Genomic DNA, 13,018 nt, shown 5'->3' with positions numbered 1-13,018 from the left:
ATATATATATATATATATATATATATATATCTTGTATTTTAAACTAATTCAGATTAATGAAATATAAAACTATATCAATTCTGATAGTTAGAAAAGAAAGAGAGTATGAATGTGAGACCCACATGATCACAATGTGGAAGTACGAGAAAAATCCAACCCTGACCTTGGTGACATTTACAACTATAACGAAAATAGTTACAATCTTATTAACCCAACAAAGACTTGCTTTCCTTTTTTTTTGATGAAAGTGTAATCACACAAACCACACACCAATCCCAAAAGATTTACTAACATTTACTTGAAAAATATTCAGCAGATACTGGTGGAAGAGACGTCAAACGTCATCAATCCTAGTAAGATCTATTCCACCTATTTTATCTCAGAAAGAAGACTAGTATCTATAGAAGAGAAAAAGAAAGCCTTCCAATTGGCTTATGCATTTGCATCAATGAGCAAGCCCAGTTTCATTGTTTCCTTGCATCCAACCCTTGTCTGTAGAAGGAAGGGGGTGTGAAGTTTGGACTGCCATATGGGCAAAATGGTAAGCTCACACCCCATCAAGGGTATATTTGTCATTTTAAGGCATCGATAGCCAACATGTCAACAACTAACAGGAATCCTCTAACAGAGTGGGGCTTAGAGTAACAAGTACCCTAAACTCAGGGGGTCGGAGTGTATATTTTGGAAACACAAGGGATTGCACTATATTTAGAGCAAATCTCAGGGGTTGCTATGTAATTTACCCATATTAAAAAGATGAAGAATGGTTTAAGAAAGACACTAGTCATTTAGAATCTGAAAATATATTTTGTTTCAATCCTCCTCCAACAATGTGTGGAACTTTTTTTTTTTTACACAAATTTGATTTGATGTGATTATGGACTCCCCTATCAACACATCAACTACTCCTCCAGTTGATGAACAATGGTGGTTCGTATACTCTATTTTATTTTATAACTTTAGCTTGCACAATTATTTGTCTCCTTTTACTAAGGCTTTCTTTCCCTAATGTCACTAGTCAAGCAAAGAAAAAATGAAAAAAATGCTCAAAAAAAGTATATCCCATCCTCTTCCCTTCATTAACTAAATAAGATTGTTACACTCAGTGACATTCCCTTTGGATTAATGGTAATTGTTTTCCCAATCGATATTCCTTGGTTGCGATTTCTACATCAACATCCATAATCCATCTTGGATTGCCTCCTCTTCCATGAATGTAACAGAAAAGCTCCTATTATGCTTGCATTCTAAGTCGATTTCACAGATGATAAAAATAGTTGTTTTTATTTCCGAGAATGGAAAATCAACCTAGAATGCATTCCAAAAATCCATATCAAACACAGCCTTAGTATTTCATAAATTTTCATTGATCAAAATAACAATTATATGAATGCTACAACAAACATACCCTTCTGATCTTTATATAGCCCTTTATCTACAATTTTTTTTTGTTGTAATCTATACCATAACCAATCAACTAAATGAAAAAGATGATGCAGAGGAAGATGAAACACCATGGCCTCTATTGCGCGACTAGAAGCCAAGCAGCCACCGATGCCTCCATAATATCCACATAAGGCTCTGTTACCACGGGTCGACCTGACACAATGATGACCAGACATTTCACCTCCTTGCACACAGTTTTGATAGTCTCCTCACCGTCCAATGCTATCCTGAGCTCTTTGCTATCACAGTCCATCTCTACATATTGGAGCTCGCCAACAACCACAATCGCGTAGGAGGAATACTGGTTCTCGTTAACGAATTGCTTGTCGGGTTTTTCTTGGAAAACAACCCGGGTCTGTTTACTAACAACCTTCTTGATGCCTTCTAAGATGGTTGTTCCTTTGGTGATGTTGCCTGAGGTGCCCTACCATAAAATACTCCACCCTCCACATTGGTAGCCGATTTTGTGTGCATGAGACCCAACCACAAGGATCTTGGGGGCATTCTTACTCAAAGGAAGCATCTTCCCCTCTCCCTATGTTATACCCGCACCCCGGATCATAATTAATTATTATTTCTTCCCCGTGACGTGTGGTTATCACTGCCACGTGCTGGTGAGCTGTTCTCACTGGTGGTCAAACCCAGTTACAAATTATTGACCATGATACGGGCTTACCATTGACACACCATGGCAATGGAGAAGTAAGTTCTAGCCCTTGGCTTATTTATTTATCCTTCTCTCGATGCCCTCGAAGTATGGGTCAAGATTGGGACCGCCCGGGCTATTTTAGTTGAGTTGGGAATATTCCATTTGTGGGTCCCACTTATTTAAGGGAGCGTGTGATGGGCTTATAATCCCATGGTGGATGGACCCATCCCCAAGTGGGTTCTTTTCTATTTGAAACCAATGGGTCAACCCATTTAGCTATTGACCCATTTAACTTAAAGGACCCAAGGCCCATTTTCTATAAATAAGACAAAGGGGGAGAAGGATTCATTTTCATTTCTTCTCCCATCTAGCCTAAATCGTGGAAGAGAGAAAGAGGAGAGAAAGGAGAGAGAAGAAAGAAGGAAGGAGAAAAGGAGGAAGAAGGGTGGAGAATCTTGGTTGGAGGTTTGAAGATCACTTCTTGGAGCCTCAACATGGAGCCTTCTACCTTGGGGTGGGTAAGCCATTCAATCCCATCTCTTTTCTTCTATTTTGGGTTTTGGGGTTTGGGAAATGGGAGAAATTCGACCTAGGGTTCTCTTGGAACCCAAGGAATCGATGGAACCTCTAAACCTAGACTATGGTGGAGTTATTTCACTCCATTACAAGCCCTAAGCCTAAGTAATCTCTTTCCATTTAAGAAATTTAAGGTTTCTAACATATTATGTCCTAATTTAGGTTCTCTTTGTTTTCTCTTAAATCCATGGGATTACATGGACCTAATGAGGTCTTAGAACCCTAATGGACCTAGGAGGAAGTTTTTTTGAAGCCTCCCTACCTTTAAACCCCTTGGAAAATGAATCCTTAGGGAGAAACCCTTCAATTTTCGGTTCTGCAGGTATGTGGTTTTACACTCGGATTCAGTTTTCTGAAACCACATCTGCATCCGACCTTGACTAAAACTATCCTAAGCCCCTGGTTAACTAGGATTTACATGTGGTTTCGGACACTGCAAGAAACCACCACGAAATTACCTTCCCGAGAAGGATTACTGTGAAGGTCGGATTTACACTCGGTTTTCAGTTTTCTGAAACCACATCTGCATCCGACCTTGACTAAAACTGTCCCGAACCCCCGGTTTCCTAGGATTTACATGTGGTTGCAGAATTTGGGCATGAAACCACTCCTGCAACCACTTCACTTCTGAAACCTTATACTTAAATGATTTATGGGAGACCTTTTGGGGATCCGTCCCTTTACTTAATTAACCCTATTTTCACTCTTTATTTAGGTTTAAAGTTTTCATCTTGTGACGTGTTACTTGATTTCGGCGACAACTCATAACATCGGGGCATTTGTGAGTGGGTTTGGTTGTTTGGGCTTGATATTATTATTGCATTGTTTATTATGTCATCATTATAAATTATTAAGCATGCTTGCGCATATTACATACTTTTATATATGAATGTTATGATGTTAATTGGAGATGCTTTACTTTGATGGGTCTCGGTGCCGGTGGGTACCGGTGCCTGAACCCCGAACACTATATACATTTATGAAGAAATTATGTTGAATGTCATGTTGAACTGTATGCGCCGTGCCATGCTGGTAACCGGGCACTAAACCAGATGAAAAGTTGATGCGCCCGGATTACCTCTCGGGACGATAGGACTTGCATGTAGCTGTGGCTAGGATTTTACACCCTTATGCTACGACCCTTACCAACAGGGGTTTAGGTGTTGGGTAATCGATCACCGGATTACTGTGGAGGTGGGAGAGGCCAGTCATGGTAGTATTGGTTATCGGGGTGCCGCACGAGTGGTCTTGGAGGCTTCGATCGGCGTAGGTCCCAGGTGACAATTGAGGTTTCATTGTGGCGATAAGTTAAGTGACCCATAGTGTCTCCCGAGTTGTCACAGTAGCATATACCTCTGACTTAGTTGTGATGTTAGGTGGAAAATTTACTTAACATATGCATGCATCATTGGACTATGTGAATTGTGTGTTTGTGCATCCCCATCCCCTCACTGGCTCAGTGGAGAGCTAACCCCCTCGTGTACACAATTTTTAGATTATGATGCAGGTACGGAGGAGCCGGAAGCTGTGTTAGAGGAACATGGCAACGGGTGTCCTTGTGACAATTGCGCCTACGGGCCGTGAGAACTCTAGGGACTTGTTCCCCTTTTTTTTTTATTTTAGGGCGTAGGCCCATGTAAAAACATTTACTGTTATACCCTTGTTAATCATTATTAGATGGTAATGAAAAATGGATTAACTACAGTATTTATCATCTAGGCTTTGATCATCTTGTAATTATTGATTTTATACGCTTCCGCAAAACTACTGATCATTTGGAATGTAATATTTTCCTTTCCGCACTCTGATATTATATTGTTTTAATATTAGTTATGACTGTGCGTTGGGACACTGTGTCAGTGATCCTGGCAGCTTAATAGGATGACAAGCGTTGTCCTAGTCACCCCTTATAATGTATTTTATCCCTTGTCTGGGATGGGGGCGTGACAGAGTGGTATCAGAGCATGATGCTCTGCACCGACCACAGTCTCGCGGACTCTTGATTTACTCTCCACAATTAGGTTCTAAACTAAAAATCTTTAAGAACATAAATGATTGTATGCAGACATAGGAGAAGACTGATTGTGGTGAAACAAGAACTTAGAAGATAATAGGCAACATGACACTTAGGACTTGAACCATAGGCTGTTAAGCTACAACTTTGAAATTGCTTGGTTGGGCCTTAAGTAGGTCATAAATGAGTAACTATATGTTAAAATTCATAAACAATGATGAACCAATTATAACCAAGCATAATTATCAATAATGATTTAAACAAGAAAGAAGTAAGCAAATACATAGAGATACATATAAGATTAATTACAAATATTCAATCGTTCAAAATTTTCTTGGGAGGCAATCATATCCTTCCCATTTCAACATTCATGATTTCATCTATTCCAACAAAGACATATGATTCTATCCTGCTCAATCAAAAGATACCAATCTAAACACTATAATTGTTCCAGATTCTCTGCTTCGGCATAACTGTGCCTTTCCCCAACTCGAAATGCAAGATCTCATCTGTTCCAACTCAAAACATTTGATTCTATTCATCTCAGATTAAATATACAAGTCTATCATTTCTAAAAGTCCCCAGTTGTTCATCCTAAGACAGGAACTAGAAGAACTGATCCGAGATAACTTCAATTTGTTGAGAGAAAGCTGGGCTAGACATTGCACCACCGCCACCATCGCGACCAAGAAAGCTGTCGATGTCATCTACCCCTCTCTCGATACCCTCTAGGCGCCAAGTCTGATTGGAGAGTTGCTTCGTGACCTCATCGAAGCCATCCACCACTCGCAGGTTCAGCCGCCTGATGGCCATCAGAATGTCAATACCTCCCACTTGATTAAGGTATAGGGATTCCTTCTAAGTGAACAATAGGTCCTTGCTCCTCCAATGGACACGTTGATAACGCCGGCCAACTGTGCTGCAATGAAGGCTATAGGAACCCCCTTGACATATGAAACAACCCGATAGTTTTGTGTGCCCGGGTTCCCGGTGTTCAGATTTGCATAGAAATAGAGAATGAGTTTTGGGTAGTATGGTTCAGGAAGGTTGAGAATGTTGGTCCACCCCAATGCCTCGAATCTCTGCCCCACCATGGAAGCTTTGAGATCATCCAACACTACATCCCGCCCTTCCACTATATTTTTTTTTAAAGCGGAAGTAGTCTGGGTAAAGCTCTGGGTCCTCTATCTTTTGAAACCATAGTGGATCTAGGACAGTTGGTGCAACTTGTTCAACGCATGCACGCTGTGTTATTGGAGCCATTGATTGTTTTAACCTGCAGCTAAAAGCCAAGATTGATAGCAAATTTGTACCTTGAATGCTAAGGCCTAAGTAGATGATCAATGTAAGGTTGTGGAGTTCAAAACCTAGTCCTTGATTTTCCTTCCAAAGCAAATTAAATTTCAGCAGGATTCTTAGGCTAGAAAATTTTGATTTTATCCAATTGTGATCTAAGAAGTTAGGGAAAAAGGAAAGGCATGGCCATTATGTGAATGACATGATAAATAATGAAGATTCATGGTCATATTATGCCTAGGACATGATATTTTATACAAAGTAGTAAATTCAAACAAGAAGTAGACTTGTTCGATCATGGAGCATGCCTTAGGCTTCAAAAAAAAAAAAAAAAAAAAAAATTTCAGATTTTGTGATTGGAAGTTTGAATCTTGAGAAACAAGTAAAGTTGGCTTGTGACAACTCAAAGGATGTAAACTAAGCCCTATCTAGTAAGACCGATTCATACATGGCAAAAGAGAAGAGGAAAATTTGAGTAGGTTTTGGTTTTTTTCCAAAATCCAACCTAAATCCTTGAGTTAGATGCCAAGATCGTATGCAAGCCCTTGTATAGGTTGCTTATGGTGAGAAAATGGTTAAGATTAGATTGTGAACAGCCTACTGAGCAAAAGAAAGCAAAAACCCCCAAGTTTTCAAAACCTAAATTATGTTTTGGGGTTTCTCCTTGAGAGAAATCAATGGGAGAGAGAGAGATCTTACTCGAATGCGATTGGATGTTGTTGAGGAGTAATTTGGAGCACTAAAATCCACCAAGGAGTGAGGAGAGAGCAAGTATGGTCGCAGTTGGGGTTTCTCCGGAGCTTTAGAGTTGTGTTTTGAAGGAGAAAAATAAACCTCTAAGTCACGGGTTTTAAAATTTTAATTTTGGGCCATGCGGTTTCATCCGTGGATTCAATTTTGTGAAACCGACTGAGAATCCATGAATTTCTAATAACAAAATTGGTTCTGTGAAAGCTCGGATTTACCTGTGGTTGCAACTTACTGAAACCACACCTAAAACCGCCCAAGCCATAAAGGGTTTTCTTGCCCTGTCTTGATGAACCAACCTATGTTAGGCTTTTATTACCTCTATTTGATGTTTCCCTCGCCCCTCTTGTGGCATATCTTACCCCGGTAACTTAAGCTTTATGCTTGACAAATAAAATTATAGAAGTGAAATGTCTACAAGATGTGGAAATTGTATTGTGACAAGAGCATATAAGGGAAATGAGACATGATAACCAGAGGAAGATGTTTGGAGTGAAGAGAAATGAATAAGATCAATGCACATGTAAAATCCGTGTGAAATCCCTAGTGCATGGACGTGAATAATGAGATCAATGTGAACAACATATACTTTTGGCTACTTTACATCCCAACGAATATGAAACAAGCAAGTTATTGGATGAAAATACCTCAACAAGAGACAAGAATTATTTATTTGAGGAAGAGAGAAAAGATTCTAAGGATTTTTATCAACGATCATGTATACAAGAGAATATGCTTGAAGATAAGACAATGTGATAATTTTCTATGAGATTTTATGACATGTAAAAGGATTAGATTTGAACTTGAAGAGTTTCTTCAAAATACTGTAAATTGAGGACTTTACTACAACCAAAACTTGAACATAATCCAAGTAAAATTCAACTATATATGATAAACCTAGCAACAATCTCTAAAATATTTCCAAAGACTTGTAAATTTATAAAAGATGCAATAATCAAACAAGGATCCAACAACTTAGTGTCATCGATCAAATAGGACTTGATTTACACCCAAAAACCCTAGTTCCAATCGGTTTGGCATGGATTTGGTATACATGGTCATGGTATTACAAGCAAAGTCAAGACATGATCACAACTTGAAATGATTCATCCCAAATCCAAGAAAAGAGAAAGTAGGAATGGGAAGAAAGCCATATCTTGAACAAGTGAGAGTTAAACCTTGAGGCTTAAGATTACAAGAAAACCACCCGAGGGAAGCTTGAACGGAAGTCCCTGTAGAGCTTTTTTTTCCCTGCGGTTATGTTCCTTTCTTTGGAGCCAAAAGTGAGTTTTAAAACTCGCGGCTCTGTTATGTTAAATTTCTGCAAATGAACGAACGAGCGAATCCACTTATCGTGAATCCGCTCCGCGTAAAACTTGAAATTATCATTATAAATCTGTGCGGATCAACGAACGGATCCACACTCATGCATCCGTCCGTAAATCCATTTGACTTAAACCCTCTCGACCATTGAGACTTTTGAGATCGGACAAACGAACGGATTCGCATTCCACATCCGCCCGTTAGTTTGCTCTCCCTATTTTCGCGGAGGAGCCACGAACAGACCCAGAGTACTGACACCGGTCGTGAGTCCACCTGATTTCTTTTAGGATTTTTAGCTTGTTTTGGAGACCTTTGACTACACTTATATGTGATGATTATGTGCCTATACCATAGATCGGACACCCCGTTGTGTGACCCATTTGTGGGAACCACCTAAGTCTAGTCAATACCTTGAATTGAAAGAGGTTAGGACTTGTACCCGACTGGGCCAGCTAATAAGAACTAGCAGGCATCGGTAACCGTTGTGACTCCTCTCTTACATAAGAGGAGAAGAGTTACCTTTGAGGATGAAGACCTTCGATCCTATGAATTTAAAGACCCGAACCTTATGGATAGAGAAACCTAAACCTATACGGGTAGAGACCCTTAATGCGGTGCGTAGAATCTAAACCTATGGATAGGTACTAGGAAAGGAAAGTAATAGACTGGTTTATTTGAGTAAGCCATGAAGGTCACGTGTATTTGGAAGTCATTCATAACACCTCAAGCTAGTGACGACTCTATTTGAACTTTACTTGGTCCATCCAAACCTTGTTTAGACTCATAGAGAAAGTCCTACACCGTGATTTGACTTTCCAAAAAAAAAAAAAAAAAAAAAAGAGACTTAGTGAACCGTACCTGAGAACTTCTAGTTCTGGTGGATTGACCTAGATGACAGATATGTCCATAGGGATTTGAATGTAATTATTGAATCTATGCCTACATATTGGTGTGATAAATATATATAGATATACCTTAGAACCTTGGACTTGTGTGACTAGAGTGATTCTCTGGTACTACAAGTATGACTTACCTCGACCTTACTGTGAAACTAGCTGGAGCCCTGACCTTGGTTGACCAAACCTTAGGGTAATGAAGAATGAATTTAATGACCGGATAGGTTAAATTATGGAGACTGCTTGAAGAGTTGACTTGGACAAAAGCTAGTAATGGTTATTGGTTCTCGAAAGAGGACTGATGTGGACTCTTCCCTGTGGGATAACTGTGTAGTAGGTTAAAGGTTGTGAAAGTTGAAACTGAAGGATGTAACAAGACCTTCTCCAACGACAGATATGAATGGGGTAATGGATCACCAAATGCGTCCCCTCCGTACTGGGAGTGAACAATAGGAGATTCCATCAATATTCCAAATCATTCTAAAGTTGGGTTAGGTAATGAGACAACCAGATGTGAAAGCCTTTAGAATGTGAACCCCATGTTGGGACATGGACAGGTTAAATCCTGTAACCCAAGACTGACCAGAGTAGTGAAGGCTAGAATGGTATCACCTGATCTGGAAGATTTAGGGAACTCTGTTCCTTGAGACTTAACTTAGTAGTTGGAACCCTGTTTTTCTAGGGTTATTGTGAACCACACCCCTGTGGTAATGCGACCCTGTAAGGAAAAGAGAATTGTGGAACCTGACTTGCTGTGCCACGTAGGCACTGCCTCATCTTGACCCGACCTTTGACTTAGTTCAAGATGTGGGTGACTTGGGATATTGTTATCCAACAGTCCTTATCACTTGAGACCCTAGCTGCCTCAAATTTCGGGGACGAAATTTCTTGTAAGGTGGGGAGGATGTTATACCCGCACCCCGGATCATAATTAATTATTATTTCTTCCCCGTGACGTGTGGTTATCACTGCCACGTGCTGGTGAGCTGTTCTCACTGGTGGTCAAACCCAGTTACAAATTATTGACCATGATACGGGCTTACCATTGACACACCATGGCAATGGAGAAGTAAGTTCTAGCCCTTGGCTTATTTATTTATCCTTCTCTCGATGCCCTCGAAGTATGGGTCAAGATTGGGACCGCCCGGGCTATTTTAGTTGAGTTGGGAATATTCCATTTGTGGGTCCCACTTATTTAAGGGAGCGTGTGATGGGCTTATAATCCCATGGTGGATGGACCCATCCCCAAGTGGGTTCTTTTCTATTTGAAACCAATGGGTCAACCCATTTAGCTATTGACCCATTTAACTTAAAGGACCCAAGGCCCATTTTCTATAAATAAGACAAAGGGGGGGGAGAAGGATTCATTTTCATTTCTTCTCCCATCTAGCCTAAATCGTGGAAGAGAGAAAGAGGAGAGAAAGGAGAGAGAAGAAAGAAGGAAGGAGAAAAGGAGGAAGAAGGGTGGAGAATCTTGGTTGGAGGTTTGAAGATCACTTCTTGGAGCCTCAACATGGAGCCTTCTACCTTGGGGTGGGTAAGCCATTCAATCCCATCTCTTTTCTTCTATTTTGGGTTTTGGGGTTTGGGAAATGGGAGAAATTCGACCTAGGGTTCTCTTGGAACCCAAGGAATCGATGGAACCTCTAAACCTAGACTATGGTGGAGTTATTTCACTCCATTACAAGCCCTAAGCCTAAGTAATCTCTTTCCATTTAAGAAATTTAAGGTTTCTAACATATTATGTCCTAATTTAGGTTCTCTTTGTTTTCTCTTAAATCCATGGGATTACATGGACCTAATGAGGTCTTAGAACCCTAATGGACCTAGGAGGAAGTTTTTTTGAAGCCTCCCTACCTTTAAACCCCTTGGAAAATGAATCCCTAGGGAGAAACCCTTCAATTTTCGGTTCTGCAGGTATGTGGTTTTACACTCGGATTCAGTTTTCTGAAACCACATCTGCATCCGACCTTGACTAAAACTATCCTAAGCCCCTGGTTAGCTAGGATTTACATGTGGTTTCAGACCTGCAAGAAACCACCCTGAAATTACCTTCCCGAGAAGGATTCTGTGAAGGTCGGATTTACACTCGGTTTCAGTTTTCTGAAACCACATCTGCATCCGACCTTGACCAAAATTGTCCTGAGCCCCTGTGAAGGTCGGATTTACACTCGGTTTCAGTTTTCTGAAACCACATCTGCATCCGACCTTGACTAAAACTGTCCCGAACCCCCGGTTTCCTAGGATTTACATGTGGTTGCAGAATTTGGGCATGAAACCACTCCTGCAACCACTTCACTTCTGAAACCTTATACTTAAATGATTTATGGGAGACCTTTTGGGGATCCGTCCCTTTACTTAATTAACCCTATTTTCACTCTTTATTTAGGTTTAAAGTTTTCATCTTGTGACGTGTTACTTGATTTCGGCGACAACTCATAACATCGGGGCATAACACATATTGTGAGTGGGTTTGGTTGTTTGGGCTTGATATTATTATTGCATTGTTTATTATGTCATCATTATAAATTATTAAGCATGCTTGCGCATATTACATACTTTTATATATGAATGTTATGATGTTAATTGGAGATGCTTTACTTTGATGGGTCTCGGTGCCGGTGGGTACCGGTGCCTGAACCCCGAACACTATATACATTTATGAAGAAATTATGTTGAATGTCATGTTGAACTGTATGCGCCGTGCCATGCTGGTAACCGGGCACTAAACCAGATGAAAAGTTGATGCGCCCGGATTACCTCTCGGGACGATAGGACTTGCATGTAGCTGTGGCTAGGATTTTACACCCTTATGCTACGACCCTTACCAACAGGGGTTTAGGTGTTGGGTAATCAGTACACCGGATTCTGTGGAGGTGGGAGAGGCCAGTCATGGTAGTATTGGTTATCAGGGGTCTGCCACTGAGTGGTCTTGGAGGCTTCGATCGGCGTAGGTCCCAGGTGACAATTGAGGTTTCATTGTGGCGATAAGTTAAGTGACCCACAGTGTCTCCCGAGTTGTCACAGTATCATATACCTCTGACTTAGTTGTGATGTTAGGTGGAAAATTTACTTAACATATGCATGCATCATTGGACTATGTGAATTGTGTGTTTGTGCATCCCCATTCCCTCACTGGCTCAGTGGAGAGCTAACCCCCTCGTGTACACAATTTTTAGATTATGATGCAGGTACGGAGGAGCCGGAAGCTGTGTTAGAGGAACATGGCAACGGGTGTCCTTGTGACAATTGCGCCTACGGGCCGTGAGAACTCTAGGGACTTGTTCCCCTTTTTTTTTATTTTAGGGCGTAGGCCCATGTAAAAATATTTACTGTTATACCCTTGTTAATCATTATTAGATGGTAATGAAAAATGGATTAACTACAGTATTTATCATCTAGGCTTTGATTATCTTGTAATTATTGATTTTATACGCTTCCGCAAAACTACTGATCATTTGGAATGTAATATTTTCCTTTCCGCACTCTGATATTATATTGTTCTAATATTAGTTATGACTGTGCGTTGGGACACTGTGTCAGTGATCCTGGCAGCTTAATAGGATGACAAGCGTTGTCCTAGTCACCCCTTATAATGTATTTTATCCCTTGTCTGGGATGGGGGCGTGACACCCTACCTGTTCTTCGACAACACCAAGCTCTTCCTCACACTTCTCTTGCCAATTCCATGTGTTTTTGAAGGGTATTTTGGGGAATTTACTAAAACTTTGTAGGGTTTGTGAATCCTGGGATGGTATGGTGAATCTTCACCTCGTGGTGATGGAAAACTTTTTCCTTTTTATTAGGAAAATTATCTTTGTTAGTGGCCTATATGATGGTTCTTTTTATCGGTAAATTATTTTCCTTAAGTTGGACGCATTGGTGTACCCATTTATATCAGGTTCCTGCTTGAACCCATGACCACTAGGTCACAATGGAGCAACCTTACCATTGTGCCGAGGTCTACTCTCTTCCAAACAAAAACACAACATGAGTAAAAAAATTATTAAGAGAAAGAATGACATTTGCTGTAAACACGGTCAACTCAATCTGATATTCAAGAAGACAAAG

At 40.4% G+C, this 13,018-nt stretch overlaps 1 pseudogene; it reads right to left on the bottom strand.

Annotated features, from left to right (window-relative positions):
* Window positions 1-1,394: 1,394 nt before the first annotated feature.
* The window catches only part of LOC122646003, a 31,374-nt pseudogene continuing 19,750 nt past the window's right edge, over window positions 1,395-13,018 (bottom strand).

This window comes from Telopea speciosissima, chromosome 11 (genome assembly GCF_018873765.1).
Source record: "Telopea speciosissima isolate NSW1024214 ecotype Mountain lineage chromosome 11, Tspe_v1, whole genome shotgun sequence".
Taxonomy (NCBI): Eukaryota; Viridiplantae; Streptophyta; class Magnoliopsida; order Proteales; family Proteaceae; genus Telopea; species Telopea speciosissima.
Note: the sequence above shows the minus strand (reverse complement) of the source record. Positions and strands in the feature narration are given on the sequence as shown.